The sequence below is a fragment of the Peromyscus leucopus genome, chromosome 4 (assembly GCF_004664715.2).
Source record: "Peromyscus leucopus breed LL Stock chromosome 4, UCI_PerLeu_2.1, whole genome shotgun sequence".
In the NCBI taxonomy this organism is placed as follows: Eukaryota; Metazoa; Chordata; class Mammalia; order Rodentia; family Cricetidae; genus Peromyscus; species Peromyscus leucopus.
In genome coordinates, this window is record NC_051066.1 from 19,547,587 (window position 1) to 19,571,335 (window position 23,749).

General features: G+C 37.8%; 1 protein-coding gene and 1 non-coding gene across 6 annotated transcripts in view; both read right to left on the reverse strand.

Moving 5' to 3' along the window:
• Lrp1b (LDL receptor related protein 1B) overlaps positions 1–23,749 on the reverse strand; it is a 1,927,307-nt gene that overhangs the window by 940,421 nt on the left and 963,137 nt on the right. The window lies entirely within an intron of this gene.
• LOC114692859 lies at positions 11,745–11,859 on the reverse strand. Its single transcript, XR_003734471.1, has one exon. It is a non-coding gene; the product is annotated as a small nucleolar RNA SNORA26 (small nucleolar RNA).

The window sequence follows — 23,749 nt, forward strand, 5'->3', positions numbered from 1 at the left end:
ATATATATATATATATATATAATAGGTAGATAGAGATATAGAAATAGATATAGATAGATAGATATCTCACCCCTTGGGAAGGAGGACATAGAAGGATTTGCTTTTGTTGAAATGCCTTTCACAGGTCGTTGTCTTGAATGTTTGTTCCCAGCCCATGAAGCTATCTAGGAGGATTGCGACATTGTAAGAGGTGGGCCTAGGTGCCAGAAGAAAGTCACTCTTGTGGGACTTAATGTTACACCCTGCTCCTGGTTTCTGCTGTGCTTTATACTTCCCAGCTCATGGCAATATGAGCAGCCTTTGCCATGTGCTCATTCTGTCATGAACTTCGCTCAGCCATGGCCCTTCAGACAGGATGTTCACATAGCAGGTCGTCAGCAGCCCAAGCAAAGATTTGTTCTATCAGATGATTCTGTACTATTCTCAGAGATGCAAAATTGAAGAACATAATGACACTAAATTAAAACAAATTTATTTAGGAAAATCTAAATGAAAATTAAGTCTTAAAATTTGAATAATTTATTTCTAACATGAAGGCATCATGGTCTAGGATAAACTTCTGTTTATACATTTTTTTTGCATCCCAGTAAATAAGGGATAAATTATGTAGCTATCTTAAAAACTTTACATTTGAAATAAAAACATGATCCACTTTTTCATCATGAAACTTATGAATACATAGCTTCTTAAAACACAACAGAAAGCTGTTAAATTAGAGTTTTCAAAACACATAATAAATGCATGTTCCCCAGGACTAGCTCCAAAGGCCAGGCTTTTGGTCTCATGTGTTTTAGGAAGCAGATAATAAATCTTCATTCAACAATGCTGAATGATCTCTGAATTGTGTCTGTTACAAGTTCCAAGAAACCTGGTGATGTGTATACTCCGGGAAAGTTGAATAAGGGAAGCATTTCTGGAAGGACTGAATTTTGGATGGGAAGCAAGTTCTCCTATGGAATGGAAGACTTTCAGGTGTTCTGGGGAATAACTGTCTTCACTTGTAGATATATCTCAGAAGAGAGTCCAGTCAATAAGATATTTCAGAAGTTAATATAAAAGCTTACTAAAATAATTAATCTACTTAATAGCAATAAACATACCGTTCACATCGCTTCCACTGCTGCTTCTTTAAGGTCACTCCCAAGTCTTCTTAGCACTCAAATGGAAGTCAGTGAATATGTGGCACTGCAATGCTCTGATCCACCTTAAAGTACTCTTAGGACTGGGCAGCAGATTTTGTGATTTTTAAGTTTCAAAGCAAATCTGGATCTCCATTGTGCCAAACTCCCTACCCCTCCAACCTCACAGCTGGCTCTTCTTCCTTCCATGCACTCCAGGCACACAGTTCTTCATAGGATTTATCTTGTACTTTGCAGAATGTTCCCAGAATCAATACTGATAAAAGGGAGTGCTAAAGAGACTCCCTGATACCACGAGGACTTTTTGAGACCCCTACATAATCTCAAGAAAATATTCCCTACTCTAGGAATAAATTGTCTCACTACTTGGCATTTTTTTTTCAAAATCACACATATTTTGTATGGATGAATTTTGTTTGAATAATCTTAGCTTGCAAAATTAATGTCATAAAGTTTATACTAATTCATTTTTTTAACAACTGTAAGCAATTTTGTGCTTGATAATATTGGTTCCCACAGACAAAAGAAGTTAGATAGATGTCTCAGCAAACTTGGGGTACCTAATAATTTAATTTTAATATTTCTATGATTTTCCTATTTCCTTCTTCACTGTTTTTGAGTGTTCTGTTACTTTGCTTATATATCATTCTACTCTCAAAGCTTGTTCAACTATTATATGTTGTATATTCATAATAGCATGTATGTGTGTGTGTTGTGTTTAATTTTTTCATTAACTTTTCCTGGGGAGATGTGAACATATTTGTGTATTCACCCTAATAGGGCAATGAAGACACAAACCAAATGGACAGTTTCATCTAAGCAAAACTTGGAGAGTTAGTGACAATATTTAACTCATTTTGAGCATATGTTACTTATAGAGATATAGATGACCCCCTCCCCCAAACAGCTGTATTACCACAAAATCCCTCCTCATCATTGATAGTGATTCCTGGAACCTGCATCAGTTAGCCTTTCCCTTTCTATATGCTCTAGCATCTCTGTCTTAGTCGGAGTTTTTATGGTTTAACAAAACACCATGATGGAAAGAAAGTTGGGGAAGAAAAGATTTATTCAGCTTATACTTTCACAGCACTGTTCAACATTGAAGGAAGTCAGGACAAGAACTCAATCAAATCAGGAACCTAGAGGCAGGAGCTGATACAGAGGCCATGAAGGGATGCTGCTTATTGCTTTGTTCCCTAATGGCTTGCTCAGCATGCTTCTTTATAGAACCTAGGACCACCATCCCAGGTATGGCACCATTCATAATAGACTGGGCCCTCCCTTATCAATAACTAATTATAAAAATGCCTTATAGCATATCTTATGAAGGCATTTTTTTTTCAATGAAGTTTCCCTCCTTTCAGATAGCTCTAGTTTGTGTGTCAAGTTGATATAAGACTAGCTAGCACAGTCCTCCAAGATAACCTAAAGCTTGGATGGGGTTAGGTGGTAGTGATGGCTGGGATCCCAGATGAGGTTCCATGAGCTTACCTCCCTCCTGCTGTTAGGTGGTGTTAACAGATCTTTTACAGATTCACATAGACTGAGCAATCTCATATTGTTCTAAAGGCCATATTAGAGCAGTGATCTGCAGCTCTTAAACATTGGATTAGAGTACTGATATTTCAGAATCCTTGTGCTTTAAAAGTAAAGAAAACTGTATTATAATTTTTACCAATAATAGGAGCCATATCCTATGAAAGTAATAATCTGATAAACAAGCAATGTGCTTCTCTTCCTGTATAAGGTTTTGTCAGTGAGGATGTCACTAAAGGAATTAACTAGAAAACTTTTTTCCTGTTTCTTTCTGGAACAATGACCACACATTTGCTACATGAAAAACACCCTAATAAACTATCTTTGAAAAATTCTGGAAAGTAGAAAGAACACAAAACAATTTTTAGAAACATTTTATTTTTAAAACTCTGATATTTGGGTCTGGCAAGCGGGTTCTGTAGGTAAGAATACTTGTGTAATTGTGAGGATCTGATACTGGGATCTCCAACATGGATGTGAGAGTCCAGGCATGCCCCCAACACTGTGGGGAAAAGGTGGAGCCGGGGTTTGCTTCAACTCTGAGGGCTTTCTAGCCAGCAGTGTAGCTGGAAAAACTGAACTCCAGGTTCAGTGAGAAATGGAATGCAGAAGAGAAGAAAGAAAAGATGGTTTAATTAATTCAAGTAACCATTGTTCATTAATGAGCTAATTCATAGTATTGTGTCTTGACTTCATGCTGGTCTTAGTGTAATCAGGGGTGCAAAGCTGTAACCCTGTGCCTTCAACAGTACAGATGAATATGAGTCTTGTGACATTGTCAGTTTATTGTATAACAATTCACAATGAACAGCAATTTTCTTGCCAACAACTTGCCAAGCAATTGTGATTTTCTTGGTAGGTAGTTGAGGCAAACCCTGGTTCTTTTATTCTAATCCTAATTCTAATATCAACCCTCATTATTTACAGTGATACATGTAATAACAGTAATAACACTCAGTATTAACAGTAAATTTATCAGTCTATCTATCTATCTATCTATCTATCTATCTATCTATCTGTCTGTCTATCATCTATCTATCTATCTGCCTATCTAAACTTCAGAATGGCAAAAAGTTAAAGAGGCCATAGCAGAGTTTAGAGTTTCAAAAGGCCTTAGAGGCAGAAGCCAAGAGAAATTGATGGGAATGCCAAAATTCTCTGTTGGTACAATGTAATAAACCAGGTCAGAGGTCTGCTGGAGATGCTGTGGAAGGTTGTTGCTGGGTCACAGGTTTGAGCCAAGCCTTGGGGTCAAGCAGAGCTAAGTCCAGATGAGTGGACAGGTACATGGATGAATGCCAGGCACAGACAGATGAAAAGGTGGGTAGACAGAAGGTAAATTGAGAAAGCGGCATCAACAGTGGAAACAGAGCCCAGGTGAACCCCGGGCACAATCAGTTCTCTGCCTGTCAGGGGCTTGATGCATACACTGGGTAGTGAGACAACAGGCTAGTGAGGCCTTCACCTTTTAAGTATTTTTGTGCTTCTCTTTCTGGATTCTAGAAGTAGGGATTGCATCCTCTCCTTGGCATGCTGTATCTGATAAGTTCTCAGTCCTGATTTCCCTGATATGATTTCAATACACACCTGTCCTCTGTTTCCAATTACTTTGATATTTATAGAAAATCCTCCTTTCCACTTTTAGGAGTAAGGTATTTATTACACTATGCCCACTGTAGCATGCTAGACAGATGGTAGTGTGCATGTGTCCATCAGGGTGCAGAGTCATGCTAATTCTGCATTTGCGCTCAAAATAGAGTCAGTTACTGCTTGTAAAACAAAGTGTCTCTGTTCAAGGCTCAGCCTGAAAAGCCACGAATTTCCACAAAATGCAGTAACTTAGTGCAGGGCACAGTCTAATCTCAACATATACCAACCAAGAGAAATAATTACTATAGTGTGAACTATAGCACAGTGATAACGCTACTTGTAAAGTGTAGTAGAAACCATGGCTTTTAATTCATCAAGATACCATTTAGAAAGGATCAGCAATCTTGCCTGTCAACAAAGCTATTGTGTAAACTACTGTAATTACCACTGGCTTCTTCAGCTGGCTTAATGTAACTCCTACAACTTGAGGTGAGAAAAGATCCCGAGACAATCACACTGTGTGCCTTTACTCGCCTTTGCACATGGATGGGGTTTTTCAATGCTGACAGCTGTTTCAGATGTTTTGGCAAAACATTAATCATTAGACTGAGTTGAGCTGTTCAGTCCCCACCTTATTGCAAACACTGACTTCAGACTCACTTCCATGAACGTGGACAATATTTTCTAGAGATAACATCTTCCACTGAACTACAGTAGGATAGATTGTCTCCTCTTCTAAGTATGAGTTAGCATTTGTTAACTCCGTAATTGATACTGCCATCTTTAGCATTTATCTTATACTTTACGATATCAATAATCTAAAAAGTTGTTTCCAAAACTATAATCAAGGTGTGGAGTGGGAATTTGCCTTTTTTTTTTTTTTTTTTTTTAGAATTGTAGTTAATCTCCAAACAGGGTGACACTAAATCTTACAACAAATTGTATGATTTGAATATTTAACGACATTGAGTAAATCTTAGTACTGAAAGAGAAATAAATGTATATATACCTACAAGTTGAGTAGGTTTTGAGAAAGTAGACATCAATTCAAGATAACTGAGATCAGCAATTATAACATCAGAAAACAATTAGCAATAGAATTGAGTCCTCAGTGAACCTGTTTACCCATCACCCATTCCATTTCCCCTTCAATTCTAACATAAAACAGACCTGAAAGGCATTGTTAAGTATTTTGAAGGTGCAAAGCAAAATAATTGTATTTTCAGAGTATTTCTGATTTCTTCTCCATTTTTCCCTTGAAGAAATTGAATAGTAAGATCAGACAGTAGCTGACAGAGACAAGAGCTAAGCTAATCAATACATTTGCTGCTGTTGCGTGGTTGCTATCCCCACATCTGGATGAGAGCAGTGGGCAGAGGTCGTTTGGATCTTTACTTTCAACCCCCACTGTGCCTCTTTCCAGAGTCTGAATCCATCTCCTTAAACAGGGAAAGAAGCAAATGTCTGGACTTCAGAGAAGCCTCCCTGGACCACAGAATCACATCTTCCCGTCATGATCTGACTTCACCCTCTTGCTGTGTGATTCCAATAAACTCTGGGTATCTTGTACAGTCTCTGAGGTATACTCTTTGTGAATCAAATCATTCATAAGCAAGTGCCTTGAGGTTTAGTTCATCTCACTTCCTTGACATTCATCAGAACCAATGCTTCTCATTTGGTTCAGTGTCGAATAACTACTGCAGCACAAAATCTACTGTCTACATCACAAGCTGCATGTTTTTTCCCAACTTTCCCACAGTGCCTCCATCCCTCATGGAAAGGGGGATAGCAAAATGCATCTCTCAGTGCCAGCTTCCCAGATGTTTGTTTGGTTTTATCAAGTGAGAAAAATAGAAGGTAGAGAAACTGGTGTGGATTGTATATTGAGTAGTTAAGCAAAACTCTAAAGGAGAGTCAGCTCTTTTCATTTCACTTAATATTATAAAGGAGGTCTTTCCCAGGCAGTATGTGTGTGTCAGAATAAACCTTTCAAGTGTGTGTTCCCCCATAATTCCAAAAGTCTCATTATCCCTGGAACTCCAGATACTAAAATCAGAACACTATAGCACCAGGTTGTATTTCCATGGAAGAAAAGCCAAATAAGAGCATACAAACATATTTGAAACTTGGCCTTAGTTACTGAGACAAAATAGCTAATCCCAGTTTTAGACATAAGCCAATAAAGACATAAAGTTGGGTCTGCAAATAGAGCTTGGGGCAGAATACTTCCCTGCTATGTATTAGGTCCTGTCATCTGTAGTATGGGGGAAAAAGGACAGAAAGTGTTGAATAATTAATTTACAAAAAGTCTTGTAGGTACTAAATTATGGTCATGATTCAATCCCACTTCGTGTTGGAATATGAAAATTTAAAAATGTAGACTAATAGATCTTCAATGATTCTGATACATCACCAAAAGAAAAGAAAACGTGTGTGTTCTGGTTTTAAGAAAATGCTTAAAAATATTTTGGTATCTGTCACCATGAAGTATTTTTTATTATCAGGATGTTCCACCTCCCAATCAAGTTAAATCTTCCCAGAACAGTTGAAATGTACTACTGCTTGTTTGGATGAGTAACAGCTGGTCACTTCATAACCATATACTTCATGACCCTTCATATGCTTGAAGATCATTATTAAGTTACCCTTCAGCCTTCTATGATGTGACAGACCCTATAAAAGAACCATCAGGCAAAGAAATCATTAGAAGCACCACCAGGCACCATCATTAAAGTCACCATCTGGTATAACTGGAAATGTCAGCGAATAGAGACTGCATATTGATGGCCATGCTATGTTTATGCCTTTTAACTGGTCAGCAATGTTAATTATAATTACATCTTCATTGTAGGATTTTATAGCCTATGTGGACAAATGAACATACACTCGATTAACTAACTGCAGACTAAATGGAAAATGGTTCTCAGGCTAATGTTCCAAACACTATGAGTACTTCCTTTGTTAACTAATGTTTCCAGACTGGAGTGCTAAGCAAACTGACAACCTGGCTCTGTTTCCAGGGACTGAACCTCTTTTCTAACAAAAACCAAATGACTTCATTATTTACATGTTAAAAACAAGGAGATGGCTTTTGTTTTCAGAGTTCCACCTGGTCTATTTTAGTGTGAACTGTCTTGGATTGTTACAAAGTAGTGATATATTAATACTTCACATTGGTATCTGTTAGTTTATTAAAAATTATTGTCAATTAAAATATTTATTTTTAATAAATGTCATAAGCAAATAGCAAAAACTTTGAAAGGTGAGTTTTGTGCTTCATATTCTTTATTATTGCTACATACATATGTATAGATAGATGATAGATAGACAATCAATGATAGAGATACAAATGTAGAAATATAGCCTACAGAGCTAATTTAGCTCATATGTGTGTTTAGGACTCACTGGAAAGGTGATCTTTTTTTTTTAAACTTATCTTCTCTTGAGCTTGGGGTTTCACATATGCTAGAAGTTATTTTGAGTCATATATGTTTCTTGTTTCTATAACAACAAAGAACTAAAAACTTTTTGAAAAAAAATTGTCTGAACACAATTTTCAGTCATTTTTGTGGGGCCTACACTATCAGTATTCTGTAATGACTATTTGCATACTACATACACTGTATTAGATAGTCTAAATAACCTAGAGGTAATTTAAATTATGCATGGGAACTGGATAACTTATAGTTAAGTACAATGCTACTTAATATGTATGAGGTGTTGAGAACCCTTGGAACCACAGTTGCCAGGGACAAATCCTGTGTCAAAAGCAAAACACAACAAAGCAGAAACAACAACAACATCAAAATAAAGAAACTAACAAACAAACCTACACCATATAGAAAGCATGTTGTAATAATCTGAAGGAGATATCCCCTATAATCTCAGACATCTGAATAGCCGGTGCCTAGTTGGAGGTGCTGTTTGGGGAGGCTGAAGAGGTGTCGATTTGTTGAAGAAAGTATGCCACTGGGAATGGGCTTTGAGAGTTTAAAGATACATGTTATTTTCAGTTTGCTCTGTCTGCTTCCTATTTCTGGTTGGAGATGTGAAATCTTAGCTGGTTCTATAGCTTTGACCACTTCCTGTTGCCATGGTTGCCTGACATCATGGACTCATATCCCTCTAGAATTATGACAAGTGTTTTATCACAGAAACAGAAAGTAACCTATACATGTGTGTTACTAGAAGTTTGGACCTAGAAATGGTAAAGAAAGTACATCTCAATTCAGATATTTAGGTAATGCTACATAATTTATTATTACTTAGTAAATTATTGTTCACAGCTCTTAAAGCTCTGTGGAATAATAAAACTCCATAAGTTTGAAGTCCAATTATCACAGTGTTTGTTGTTTTACTATTTATAATTTTGAGCCCTTTTAAATTAAAATATTTATTTGATAACGGGAATTATGCTTAAAAATTTCTTGGGTGAGGGTGACCTACAGTTCACTATGCTTGTTTGCAGCCACCACATGAAACTCCTACATTTCTTTCTTTAACTCTTCTGCCTACTTCATTTTGATTATTCAGAAGCCTAGCTAGATTTTCACAGACATTCACATTTTAATTAATTATGTATGGATAAAAAAGTTTTTAAGTAGAGTAAAACATTGAATTATGATAATTAGTGCGTGAACAGTTTATAGTGTAGACTTCTGTTAACATGTTACAGATTTATTTATAAAGACAGGGTATCAATTTTCAGTTAATTCACAAATCTTTTAAACTTGAAGAGTAATAAATGATAATATTCTGAAACATATGCCAGAGAATGGGAAATACAAGTATTTCTGATTTCATTGTTCAAATGTACAGAGTGACCAAGCCCATTTGGAATACCTGTGTCTTACTGAAGAGCAAGCAATGCACAGAAATAACTTGAGAATGTAAGTACAACAACATCAGGGTTGTGTGTTTGATAACATGTACATGTGGACATATTTAGAAGAGAGTCTACTGTGGACACCATTATAACATCCATAGCTAAGAGTATTCCCCATTTTCTTTTACAGTTAGTTTGATTCACTTTCCTAATTTCAAAAGTGGAAATCACCATCAACATTTGAATATGAAAAAGGAATTATACAATAAAAATAACAACTATGCTGGTTGTTCTCAATTTTCTATCTCACACTCACCAATACTACATCCTTTTTTGTTCTCTTTGCTCTAAAAAAGTGAAAACTGTTAAGTTTACCAGTTGGAGGCCACAGAAAAGCAAAAAGCTGAGTGTTTTCCTTTCTATACTTCCACACTTTCTGCTCCAAGGTACATTTTCAAAAATATATCTCACACAGACACAATCACATATGCACACACACACACACACACACACACACACACACACACACACTCACTTCTGTTAGGGTTCTGGAGAAATTCCACAAAAGACCACCATTCACATATGCAATCAACAAGAGTGCTTATTATTCCAGCATGCTGGGGCCCACCATCCTACACAAAAGCAAGATGGGGATGACCCTGAGAGAAGCTCCCAGGCTCCTTTTAAGCACAGTCAAGGGGAGTTCCTAGGGCAGTTAGGTCATTTCAGATATGATTGGTTAACACAAGTGGCAATCATATTAGTATGTTCTAATTGGCTAGGGCTGGCAGGAGCTGGTTATGGCTACAGCTTTTCCATTTTGGGGCAGGCCTGGAGAAGTCCCTGGCTTTGTCCTTATTTGGTTAGTACCTTGAGCTGTTGTGGAGGCTGGCTGGCCTAGTATGCTCTGACTGTGGGAGCTGGCTCAGTGGCCCAGGTTTGGTACATGCTATCTCTACCGTCCCTGCTGTCAGGGGTGTTGAAGATTGATTGTCCTTTATTGCTTCCTCAGAAACTGCCTGCTCAGTTCCAAGAAGCAAGGGCCAAAGCCTACTTTTTAATTGAGTTATTAGGACAGGCTGTCATGATATTTGCCTGGCTCTCTCAATCTCCAAAGCAGCTGTCTATGTTGATATGCAAACAGACAGCAATCAATTTATGTAGATGAGTTTCCTAAGAATTCAAGGTAGTTAATCTATAGGACAAAGGCACCCTGGGTGGGAAGCAGCCTCATCTCTAGGAGAAGCCACTAGGAGGGAAACATTTTTAGGTTCAGTTATGTTTTTGAGGGGGGCGGGGGGGGCGGGGGGGGGGGCTTGGAATGACACAGGATGGGAAACACCTAGATTTCCTATTGACTCAAAAGCAGTCAGAAACAAGGGTTTTCACACACTGTGCTAAGAAGTCTCAGTTTTGAAAAGTCTGTTCTGTTATAAACAAGTTTAAAGAGATAGCTGTCTGTGGTTATTCTTATGCACCACTTCAGAGGAACAATGATAGAAGCTTTCTTAAAAAGTGACTGTGGGGCTTAGACTTAACTGTGCAGGCTCCATTTTAGGGAAAGGGCCACCATCTCAGACCACCTGCTTTACTCAGTTTCAGGAAGGACCTCAGGAATGAACCATGATAAATCAAACAGATACAGAGCAGTATCCTCCTCCAGACATTGTATCTGTGGTTTATGGCCCTTGAAGCTATCTAAACAATCCTGCTGAGCAATCCAGATAATCCTGTTCAGCAGGTTGTGGTTCCCTGCCAGAAGTCTAACCCAATGGTTTCAAATGTGGTTTCAATAGTTTCAGAAAATCACCTTGCCCCATGTCCCTTCTGCCCAATCCCAATTTACCAATTCCTGGCTTGTGGTTTTCCCCTATAAAAACCCTCTACACCTGGGCTCCTGGTTGCCACCCCATTTCCTTCCATTTGCCATGCAGTGGCCCAGGTTGAACCTGAATAAAAGGACCCTTAGGTGCTCGCATCAGAAACAAGCTCCTTGGTGGTCTCTGGGGGTTTCACAAAATGGGTACAACAGTGAGAAAATAAGTTGTTCTTATAGATTTAATGAAATAATTAAAGCACATTGTGGTACCTAAAGTGAGTTCTTTGGAATAAAAAATTTTCAACAGGACCATCTGTAAGGATTCTGTCCTTAATTACGTCACTAGCCTGCGATGGCGACCCAGCCTAAAAAAACGGGTGGGCCCTCTGTGCACTCCCCCCTTCTCTTTTCACTCTCTCTCCTTCCGTGTCTCTCTCTCTCTCTCTCTCTCTCTCTCTCTCTCTCTCTCTCTCTCTCTCTCCCTCCCTTTCCCTCTCTCCCCCCTCCCATAAAGCTCTAAAAAGGTAACCATAGCTTGTGATTCTTCTGATCAGCACTTTAATCCGCCATCATTTTCTTAGAATACAGCCTCTTGGAATGGTTGGTCTCAGAAAAGCAAGTGTTATTGCAATCAGATTCTGATGCCCATCCTTTTGTCAATGCAGCCCTGATAACACCTCAGAAACTGAGATCCAGGAAGTTTGTTTTTCTGGAAAGCCAGTTGACTTAAAAAAGTTTTCATCAATACAGTTAATATTTTGCTAACCCAATAAACTTTTGAGACTTAGGCTTCTCCTTCTCATTGTTTCTCTTTTGTTTTGCTTTTTCCCCCAGCTGTGTCAATAGACAAAATCAAAATAGGAACTGTCCAGTCTCTTTGAGTTTCATGAGGCATCCTGTACCCTTCTGTGTTAATCTCCTAAAATACTATAAATTTTAAAGGACATAAGAAGTTTTTCCTCCCTCCCTCCCTCCCTCCCTTCCTTCCTTCCTTCTTCCTTTCTTTCTTTTCTTTCTTTCTTCCTTTTTTTGAGAGAAGTTCTTGCCATATAGAACAAGCTAGCTCCAAATTCACAACCTCCCAGCCCACCTTGGCTTTCTGTATTACAAATGTGCACCACAATGTCCAACTTCTCGTTTACTTTCATTGTAAATAGGAGTTGGTAATGGCAGTGTGACACAGCTCACCCTGAAATGTTTTCTCTTGTATTTTTAATCTACAGTTCCTTCATAGGTATTACCATGCTTCATTGCAGACTGCACATTTTCTTTTTGAGAATGACAAGTCCTTCCACAAGAAAGTATTCCTATTCTTCCCCAAAGTACTCTTGAAGGAGACTACCAGCACTGTTTATATTTTGGTCTTCATTTTTCAGCTATAGTCTTTGTTACAAGAATTGACAATTTGCTACTTGGGGAAGGAAATGGCTCCCTGAGGTTGTAATACATCTTCTACCTTAATGAAAGGGTGGGTATGGAAGGAAGATTTAAAGTTAGACATACTGGCTGGATGTGTTGGCACACATCTATAATTACAACACTTGAGAGGCTGAGGAAGATCTTACTTTTGAGGCCAGCCAGACTCACAGTTTAGGATCCAGAAAGCAAAATATCAAACAAACAAAATACAATCAAGAAAAGAAGAATTGGTGTTGCATGCAGGCAAGAGTCTAAAAACCAGAATGTCCCTTTTTTCGTTCAGTAGGACTCTTATCACAGTGCTCACATACATCCAACTAGAGGAGTTTGATGAGTAGTTGAGATAGACTTAAAAAGAACAGCATGGGCACCAGAACTTCAAGATGAGGTCGAGGTGGGTGGGAGTTGTAAGAAGTACAGGCATGAGAACTGGAAATGGAGTGGAGAACATTATGGCACCATGTTCCACTGGAAGCTTCAGGTGCAAGTTCCCTGAACAGTTTTCCTAAGGAAACCAGGAAGATGGGAGAAGGGGAACTAATCTACATAGTTAGGTGAGGAACAGTGCAACACTATGCTGTCAACTGCACTCACAGTTACTGACCCATCAACAGATGTCAAGGATACCTAGTCAGTCCATGTGTATACTTCTCTAACCCAAGTAGAAGCACCTTAGCAGGGAGTAATCATGTTTGGTCAATAAGGGATGCCTGAGCAGGTCTGTACTATGTCAACTAAGAAAACAAACTGTGTTTTGTGTCTGTTCATTTCAGTTAACATTTATGCCTGTTTACTTTTTATAATACATATTTTCCTATTAACCAATTCTTTCCATTACACGTGTAAGAACTGGCTGTGTTTCTGGATCACTAGGCAATTCATAAGTCTCATTCATCTTGTGTTTGCTCTGAAAAAGTTCTGCAGCTACCGCTGTACAAACTACAATGAAATTTGTGATGGTAGCACATTTTATGTTTCATGTGAACAAGATAAAAATGAGAGAGAGAGCAGTACTTTCACCTTAAAATTCCCTGTTGCCTTTCTTATGATTGGCAACAACTTCAAGTTTCTTCACTAATGGAAGTCCCCAGGCTCTTCCTCCTGCTCCTTAACACAATTAGTGGTAACCTTTGGCACGTAGCAGTGAAATACATTTATTTATAGCCCATACATTATGCAAATAACGTTTCCTCATTTCCAGATGGCTCTCATACTGCTGCTCTTGCTATGCCACGGAAGCCTGTGTTCCCAAAGAGTGTAGCAAATATTTATTTCTCCAGTCATTAAGTCATTCAGTGATGTGATATTTATGACACTATTTCTATAGTGGGGATATACTAGTAAGATATAATTCACACCATAAAGAAATCTACAACATGGTAATGAAACAGAACAGACAGGTCTATTCTGCAGTAACAGCTTTAAATATCAAGACCCAGTTCAGTTCTCAACTTGTCACTACAGATCTGTGTGGTTAGAAGATGGTTTGTGTCCCCCAAGGATGAATGGTGATTAAAGGCATAGTTCCTGGGGTTTTCCTACTGAGTGATGACAGAGCCATGGAAACAGAACAGAGCCCAACAGCAGGTGTGAGACAGGCGAACAGGACAGGCTTTGCCTAGGACTCTCTATAGTTCTGGCTATGTACATATTCCCCTCATGTTTTGATTTTGGTTTTTCTTTTTTTTTAAATAAGACTCATTGTTTAGACCTGACTGGCCTGGAATGTACTATGTAGATAACACTAGACTCAAATTCACAGAGATTCCCCACCTCTGTCTCCCAAGGGCTGGGATTAAAGACGTGCCTCACCCCTCCCTCCTTACAAAACACTACTTTGCAGTCTAATTCCTTGCCCTGCACTTGCAGTGAACATAAACACAACAATCCCAACGCTGCACCCAGCAACCTTGGAAGCCCCTCTGCTCTCTGTCAGCATCTGTATTCCTGTCTCTGAACAATAGTATAGGTTTCCTCACCCCTAGCAACTACACAATTGAGGTAGTTTATATTCAAACGTATCCCTAATGTATCCAGGGATGAAGAATAGAAGGACTATCCAGATCCAACCGGAACTGGCTTGGGGGTGTGTGTGCAGTAAGGTAAAATTGTGCTTCTCTAACACTTTTAGGGAGAATCCCCTATTTCTAACCTTATGCTTATGTATAAATTGCACCAGCATAGGAGTATAATCAGGTGTATCATGGGAAGGAATTTGTGTAGTAGGAAAATGACAATATGACCAAATTTATCAATGAAATTAGATAACCACCCAAAACACCTTCTTCAGTTACTAGCCCCTCCTTCTATTAGGCCCCATAAAAAGCAACTACAGGCTGTAGGGTATGAGAGTCTCACTTTGCTCGGCTGTCAGTATTATTAGGCTCCAAATAACATTACCCAGCTTCTTTTTTGAAAAATAGTGTGACTTTTTTATTCTTTTCATAAGAAACCAAGAACACATGGCTCAGGACTCAGGCATCAGCCAAGATGATAAGGAGGTCCACTTCAAGAACCAGGAAACCAGTCTCTCCCTTTCTCTACTCCTTTCCAAGATGTCACTTATACAGGGTCCTACCATGATGTGCACCCATTTCCTGTCCTCACCACCATCCAAACAAATGATCCTTGCTTGATTGCCTGACTTTGGACATGAGCGTTCCAAACTGTGAGCTAAATAAAACTCTATCCAAAGGATGCTTCATAAGTATTTCTTTTCAGCAATGCAAAGCTGCCCAATTTGTAACCTTTTAGAGGCTTAAGGAAACTGGTGCTCCACTTAGCACATGCTTTCACAATTACCAGCTAAGAACTGGAAATGTAGGTAACTACACCCTGGCTCTTAAAGTGTCTATCTATAAGCAATTCAAATAACTTATTTTATACTTTACTGGTCAAAGGAAGTTGTACATGCATATTGAACATATGAGAAAAAATGGAGCAGGGCTTTCTAACAAGGATAAATATACATTAATAACAAGATCATACATTAATATCATATTGTTTTGACTGTCCATCTTTTATTTGCACCCTTCAGCTGACATTGATATGCCATTCAGCTTAAATGACTAACTTTTCAACTACCTAATGATTATGCCAAAAAGTAATAGGTTCCCTTTTTGTCCTTTACCATTTTCAAAACCTAGAAAATACTGAGATAATATATTGTTGTCTCATTTTTTTTGTTTTAGTACTTAATCACTGAAAAATCATAAATGGCAGTGCTGTGACATATGCTTGCACCTCTGCAGTCTTGAAGGAGCATCAGTTCAGTGTCTTCTTCATTCTCCCTCTAAAGATCCATCTGCTCTGAACTGATGCATGTATGCAGAAGCTCTGTGCACTACAAAATTTCTGTCTCTACACTCTGTTGTCAAATGCAATCCAGTTTCAGTTCTTGCCTGAACAAGCATAAAGATAAACTGAACATGGGGAGCAAAGTGTTTTTAACCTTAGCAATATGGCAAGAGGCCACTTTAAAGCTAGCATAAAGGAAAGAAAAGTAATTTAATGAATTATTATCAGACATTTTTAGAATACAATTCTGCTTAGGAGAAAGGCAACCACCAGTGACAGTCTGTTTAAAAGTGTGGCACAGTAAAAAGGAATCTAATTGGGTCATAATGTATGTGAGTTACCCATTTCTTCCCATTGCCTCATTATTTTAAACAGCAGTATAGGAAATGAGGAAAATGGATTACTTAGGTAGGCAAGCCATTCACTAACTGAACACATTTTTTAAGCCTCAGATTTCCCATCTTTATAATAACAATCACAATAGCAAATTCATGAAACTATAGTGAGGATGATTGTAAAACAGGGAACACAGGGCTTACCTGTAACAATTAGACTTTCAATATTCATAAACTAAAGAATAGTTTAGCAAGCAATATTTTCAGAAAAAAAAATCGCAAGGAGTGGGTAAGTTCAAACAACTGCTCCACTCTTTATTTTTCAGCCAGTGAGTCAGGAATGCGAACATGAACACTGAAAAGAACAAGTTAGGGCATCTGCTAGCCTCAAAACCACTGTCCATGCAAATGTACACCAGGCTGATGCAGCACAACCCTTAAGATGAGCCTGGCTCACTTAACTAGTAAGGCAGCAGTGTATACATGCTCGGGGCTGCTCCTGTCAGATCTTTTTTCTTTCTTTTCTAAAATATAGAAGCATGGTCTCACGAAGCTTACGCTGGCCTCTAACTGAGTATGAAGATGAGGATGCCCTTGAACTTCTGTTTCTCTTGCCTCGATGTTCCAAGTGAAAGGATCACTGGCTTTTATGCCACTCCACCCTGTTCACATGGTGCTGGGGTGTGAAGTCCGGGCTTTGTGAATGCTACATGAGAATTTTACCAGTTGTACCCTTTATATGCTCCTGACAGATTTTACCCTGAATGGAAACTAACTTTTCAGATCTTTTACAAATCTCATTCTTTTTAATGAACAAGCAGGTAAAATTATTTGTTATGCGTGGTCAAAACACATTATTGCCTATGTTTTTATCCCAACACCAACATGCTCATTACAGTCCACTAATAACCATTTCAGTCTTGTCCTCATCATCGTGTCAGAATTTAATGATTTCTTTCTACAATCTAAGCCTTAAAGAGCCAATGTAAACTTTCTAATCTCATATAGACCTTCTCTGAATTTAACCCAAATACTAAAAGTGTTTTGAGCCACAGAAATGTTGGTATGGATGCATTATTTAAGAAGCAGCTTAACCACAATCATGAAACTGACTATGGTTTAAAAGGTAATATAAATTATCCACCAGAATATAAATATACATAGTTCTTCTTTGTACCTTATAACAATCAACATTTTAGTGACTTGCTTGCATATCATGTGCGTTAAACCAGAATACAAATTTCCAGAAACAAATATAAGTATAAATTTATATGTGTTTGAACTTAACTGAGGGCTTCATACATTTGTTTGTTTTTTTTTTTTGTTTTTTTTTTTTTCGAGACAGGGTTTCTCTGTGTAGCTTTGCGCCTTTCCTGGAGCTCACTTGGTAGCCCAGGCTGGCCTTGAACTCACAGAGATCCGCCTGCCTCTGCCTCCCGAGTGCTGGGATTAAAGGCGTGCGCCACCAACGCCCGGCTGTTTGTTTTTTTAACAAGGAAGCTTGGTTATATTTTGAAATCATGGAGACCAGGATTACCTTTAAAACTATGCTTGTGGTGTCATTGTCCTAGGCTTTGCGATTATTTTGTGAAGAGAAAACAAAATTAAACTGTTCCCCAAAATATATAAATGCATAAATAAATATGAGCACGAAGAAGAAAAAGAGCAGTAAATTGTTTCAGAGTAGAAGTGTAATTAGGGAATGGAGGGCATCTACGAGACTGTGATGGTCAAGCAATAATGCTCACTGACGTTGCCTACTTTGCTATGTGAAGGTTCACATGAAGGACAGAAATGAATGCAATCACAGAAAGGAGGCAAACTAGAACCGAAGCCAGGTCCTCATGGTTCATGGAATGCCCAGCACAAACTAACTCCAGGCTGTTTTCCTTTTTGTAAAGCTGGATAGTTCAATCGGATATAGGCTACCACAATGTTTAAACCCCAACTCAAAGAATTAAGAACATAATTGTAGTGTTGTGAGAATCCCTATTACTAACAATTTACAAGAGTTTCTCATGTAGCTCACACACAGACAAGCATTTTCCACTCCACATTTTAAAGCCATACCTAAATCTGGAACATATATTTCAGGTTTACCTCCTTACAACCTCTGCTTCCTATTTAATGTGACTAATGGCCATGCTTTTCTTTTAAAATTAGTTTTTCTTATACTAGGGATTTATCTCTCTACAATTATTTCCCCTATGTTTGTTTACATAGTTTTAAAAATGAAAGTGTAGTCCATTATGTCTTAAATTACACAAGAAATCAAGATTTCATAGAGAGTCCAAGTTTTTATATCTTTGTTGTTTCCTTTTTCCTCTCATAATCCCTTTGAATTAAACAAAAGTATTGAAAGTTCATTGAGGTTACTCTAAGCAGAGGATGCCTAACATACATATGACATATTTCTAAAGCATTTACCAGGTCCTGTGCTTATTAAAGTCACCAATTATGCTTTTACTAGTGACTCAGAGCATGGAGTATGATCTCTGATTGTTTTCGAAGTGGTTGTGTCTGTACATTTGGATATTCAACATTTAAATTTAACATATAACTTCATGAATCAATAACATATGTCAAGGCCTTTTTCTTTTCCAAACACAATTTCCCTTTTTATTTTCTACTTAACAGTGGTACATTTCCAGTGAGACTTATACACTAATCCTGAGTTTTCACTGTTTCTTATCCATCACAATCTGTATGACTCTCTAATTTGATTTCACCTTATCTGTTCTGCTATTTCTAGAAATAAAGACAAATTGTAATTTTCTTCTGCTTTAGTTGCTTTCTAACTAGTTTGCCTATCTCTGTTTTCTCTGCTCATCAATCACAGAAAATACTCATTATAGCCTAGGGAAAATCTCTTCTAAATTAAATGATACTGTACCTTATAAGAATAATAATGATAATATAAACTTTAAGTAGCACCATTGAAGTATAATTCTTTGGTAAAAAGAGTTTATAGACTTGGAGAGATAGATTAGCGGGTAAAGCTCAGGCCTCCATGGCTTAAGGCCCAAGTTTAGCATCACAGAGTGCATGTAACAAAAGACACAGTGGTATGTATATTTGTAATCCTTGAGCTCCTTCTGTGAGGTGGGGGTGGAGACAGGAAAATCTCAAAGTTCACAAGCCAGACAGTTTTCTTTATACAGTGACAACCAGAAGATACCCTGTTTCAAACAAGGTCATAAGTATGATTAACACCCAAGCTTGTCTTCTGACTTCTACCCACTCACCAGACCAGGGCATGTTCACAGGCATACTTAAACACAGGAAGAAGTGAACATGAACAAGTGTATCACATGTGCAAGTACACGTGCACACACACAGCACATAGAAATGCATACCCAGACACACATCACATACACACACACACACACACACACTATTCACTAGAGAAGGATAAAATAATTTAAGACTTCTATTAGAAATACAAGAAGATCATAGGAAGTCAAGGTTAATTCACAGATTCTTAAAGAGAATTATTTGATTACTTGTCACAGTAAAAAAAAAAGTACTTTTGCCTCTGATTAAAGAAAAATTTTCTGTTTCTTTGGGGTTCTTTTGTAAGTCACTGAAAAACAAATATGAATTTAATGATAACTAGACAAATACCAATATCAGGGATGAAAGTAAAATTACCATTAATAAAATTTTCTATGAGATACCATCTGACACCTGTCAGAATGGCTAAGATCAAAAACATTGATGACAGTCTATGCTGGAGAGGATGTGAAGTAAGGGGAATACTCCTCCATTGCTGGCAGGAGTACAAACTTGCATAACCACTTTGGAAATCAGTATGGCAGTTTCTCAGAAAACTGGGTATCAATTTACCTCATGATCCAGCTATACCACTCTTAGGCATATACCCAAAGGATGCACATTCATACCACAAAGATACTTGCTCAACTATGATCATAGCAGTATTATTCATAATAGCTAGAACCTTGAAACAACCTAGATGCCCTTCAACCAAAGAATGAATAGAAAATGTGGTACATTTACACAACGGAGTATTACTCAGCTGTAAAAAAAAAAAAAAAAAAAAATTACATTATGAATTTGCAGGCAACCACTTTTTTTTTATAGTGGGACTAGAAAAAAAAAATTCTGAGTGAGATAACCTAGATCCCAAAAGACAAATACAGTATGTACTCGTACTCACTTACTCACTCACTCACTCACTCATAAGTGGTTATTAGACATAAAACAAAGAATAACGAGGCTACAATCCACAACCCCAGAGAAGCTAGGTAACAAGGAGGGCCCTAAGAGAGACATTCATGGATCCCCTTAGGAAGGGAAATAGATAAGATCTCCTGAGTAGCATGTGGGGAAGATAAGGGGAGGTGGCAAAAGAACACGAGGGAATGGAATGGTTGAGTTGTGGGAGGGACAGAGAGGGAGAGCAGGGAAAGAGATATCTTTATAGAAGGAGCCATTATGGGGTTAGGGAGAAACTTGGTACTAGGGAAATTTCTAGGAACCTATAAGGATTAACCCAGCTAAGACTCTAACCAATAGTGGAGGGGGTCCCTGAACTGGCCTTCCTCTGTAATCAGATTGATGACTACCCTATGTCATCAAAGAACCTTCATCCAGTAACTGATGGAAGCAGATGCAGAGATGCACAGCTAAGCACAGGTTGAAGCTCCCAGAATCCAGTCAAAGAGAGGAAGGAGGGATTATATGAGCAAGGGGGTCAAGATCATGATGGGGAAACCCACAGAGACAGCTGATCCAAGCTAGTTGGAGCTCTCTGACTCTGGACTAACAGCTGGGGAACCTGCATGGGACCAAACTAGGCCCTCTGAATGTGGGTGACAGATGTGTGGCTTGGGCAGTATGTGGGGGTCACTGGCAGTGGAGCTAGGATTTATCTCTAGTGCATGAAATGACTTTTTAGAGCCCATTCCCTATGAAGGGATACCTTGGTCAGCCTAGATACAGGAGGGAGGGGCTTGGTAATGCCTCTGTTTGATATGCCAGGCTTTGTTGACTCTTCATGGAGTCACAAAGGATTCACTCTGAGGAGTGGATGGGGGGTGTTGTAGAGGGTGAGTAGGGGGGGTAACTGTAATCGGTATGTAAAATGAAAAAAAACTTTTAAATAAAAAACAAAAAAATAAATAAAAATTTTATTATAATGCAAGTTTACCCCTTAAAATAATATAGCAATACTACTTTATTATATATTCATTGTATATTTATATTTATTTTTAAATTCTAGAATCCAAATATCTACATTTACAAGATGAAGTAATATAATACTTTGGGTCGCACAAGCTAGATGAGGAATATTTCCATTTCCATTTAAATATTTCCATTTAAAAATATATACTATGAATGTATTTTATACCCTGAACTAATGTTCTTGAAGTCTTATGTACATACCTTACTCTTACAGTTACAAGAACAAATCTATTTGTGAGTTTATGCCGACATGTTAGGATCCTAAGCTCCATTGTTGACAGTATCAGATATTCAGTCTCTAAGCAGCTGAAGGTGTTTTTAAAAATTCAATTTGCATGAAATTATTAAAAATTAATGTTATACATAAGTGGTAGACAGTGTTAGACACTGGTCCTTGGCACAGGCTACATGTACTGTCATGGCATCCACAGACACACAAAGGACCTTAATTTATATCACAATCAATTGGTTCAACAAACACTAAACTTCTTTTAGACCCCAGGGAGAATTTCAAATTGCCACACAGATGATAGAACTGAAAGGAGAGACATAGTATCAGTTCATGCATTTTAACCAGAGAAAATGAAGAAACAGATTCTGTCTCCCCCTACCTATATGGTCCTGTGTCTTCAAAGCCAGAACCCTGGCAGAATGCAGGAGTGATTCAGAAGAGCTGTGCTAGAGAGAAACAGTTCTTACAGCTGCCATAAAGCCAGGAGGAACACAGGAAACCACAGGCAGATATGTAATTGGGGATTTTCGCTTTAAAAATTTCAAAGTCAGCTGAGCATGGTGGTGAAGGCCTATTATTTCAGCTGCATGGGAGACTGCAGGAAGAGGATTGCAAGTTCAAGGCCTGTGTGGACTACAGATTAAGTGCAATGCTTGTCTGAACAATTTAGTGAGTCCCTCTCTCAAAGTGAAAACTGTAGAAAAGCTTGATTTTACAGTCAGTGGTAGTATTTGTTCAGCATGAGAGAACTCCTGGATTCATTCTCTAGCACCTTTCCCAAAATAAATGAAAGTCTAGATGTCAGCTGAAGTAACTGTAGAATCTAAAAGCAAATCATAGTGAGTAAATGTTCACTAGAGGAAAAAACAGTCTAATTAGTTATTATGTGGGGAAAGTGGAAAATTTAAAGAATATTTGACCTGGCAGAACACCACTCCCTGCGCCCACCAGGATCTTGCTTTACCCACCATTCCTCCGCTCTCCACACATCTCTAACAAACAGAGAGCTGTGTTGCTGAACTTCACTGGATAGACTTTTGTGTAACACAGTCACTAAAAATTAAGATGTTTTATGTCAGCTGCTTTTGGCTTTTAAATAGATAGAAACATGAATTTAAAAGGCTGTGCTACATGATGCCACCATTGTTTTGTTCTGACACCTTTTATTCCGAATCACTTATTATTCTTATAAAGCATAAAAATATAAAAGTTTATGCAACTCTATAAATGTATGTGTATGCATAAAAATATAAAAGTTTATGCAACTCTATAAATGTATGTGTATGCATACAAATGCATAATGTAAAAACATAATAACAGTTCATTGTGGTTTGATAATATATAATTACTATTTTATTTTCATATATACACATAGCTTCTACATTTTTTCTAATATTTATATAATATCCACAGAAAAAGGAAATACTGAAGCCAGCCTGATTTACAGCTGGGAAAACTATGTCTAAGAGGGAATTAGGGTCATGTGTGGCTATGGAGTCTGAAACGGATTGTAGTTTGCTGTGTTTCTGCTCTCTCCAATCATAAAAGTATCAAAGGAGTATACATAGATAACTGAGCATAAACATGTCTGCCTTTGTCCTCAGTGCAATGAAAACCTGTCTTAATGGATTCTTGTCAACAGCAATTGTCAGGACATCAATGAACAACCATCCACGTAACTTTGTGAGACTTGTGTATCAAACAGAGTTCTACTCAGGACTAGGCTAGTCTGACTTGTCTGATACTGTGGAAGAACACCTAGGTAAAACTCATGTGAGAACTTTATGAATAAACTGGGTAACAAAGGCCATTATTTTATCTTTAAAAGTCTTTTTGATGTAACTTGTGATTGATTCACTTGTGATTTTAACTGGTTATGTGGGGTGGGTGAACATAACCGATAGTTACCAAGTTCTACGAAAAAAAAAAACACACTTTTAGCATGTGAGTATGTTTTGTTTATGTGTATCGACAAAGGCATCAGTTTCAACAAACATGCCTTATTTTAGTATTACAAACTGTTTAAATGTGTTCATGCATGTCCAGCTTTGTTCAGTGTTTGAAATGTTAAATATTTATGTTTTATAACTATAGATCGACCTGCACTTTGAATATACTTATTAAATAACTAAAATCACATCAATATTATTTTTTCCTTCTAACTTTTTAAACTATATTCATCCTATATATTTGGAATTATGGTTAAAATTTTCAGCTCTAACTTAATATCTGCCATTTACTTAGATGAACCACTAAGCACCTCCAACATATATTCCTTTTTATGAATTTTTAAAAATTTGTATCTGAGACTAGCCTTGAACTCATGATCCCCATGCCTACCTCATCAGC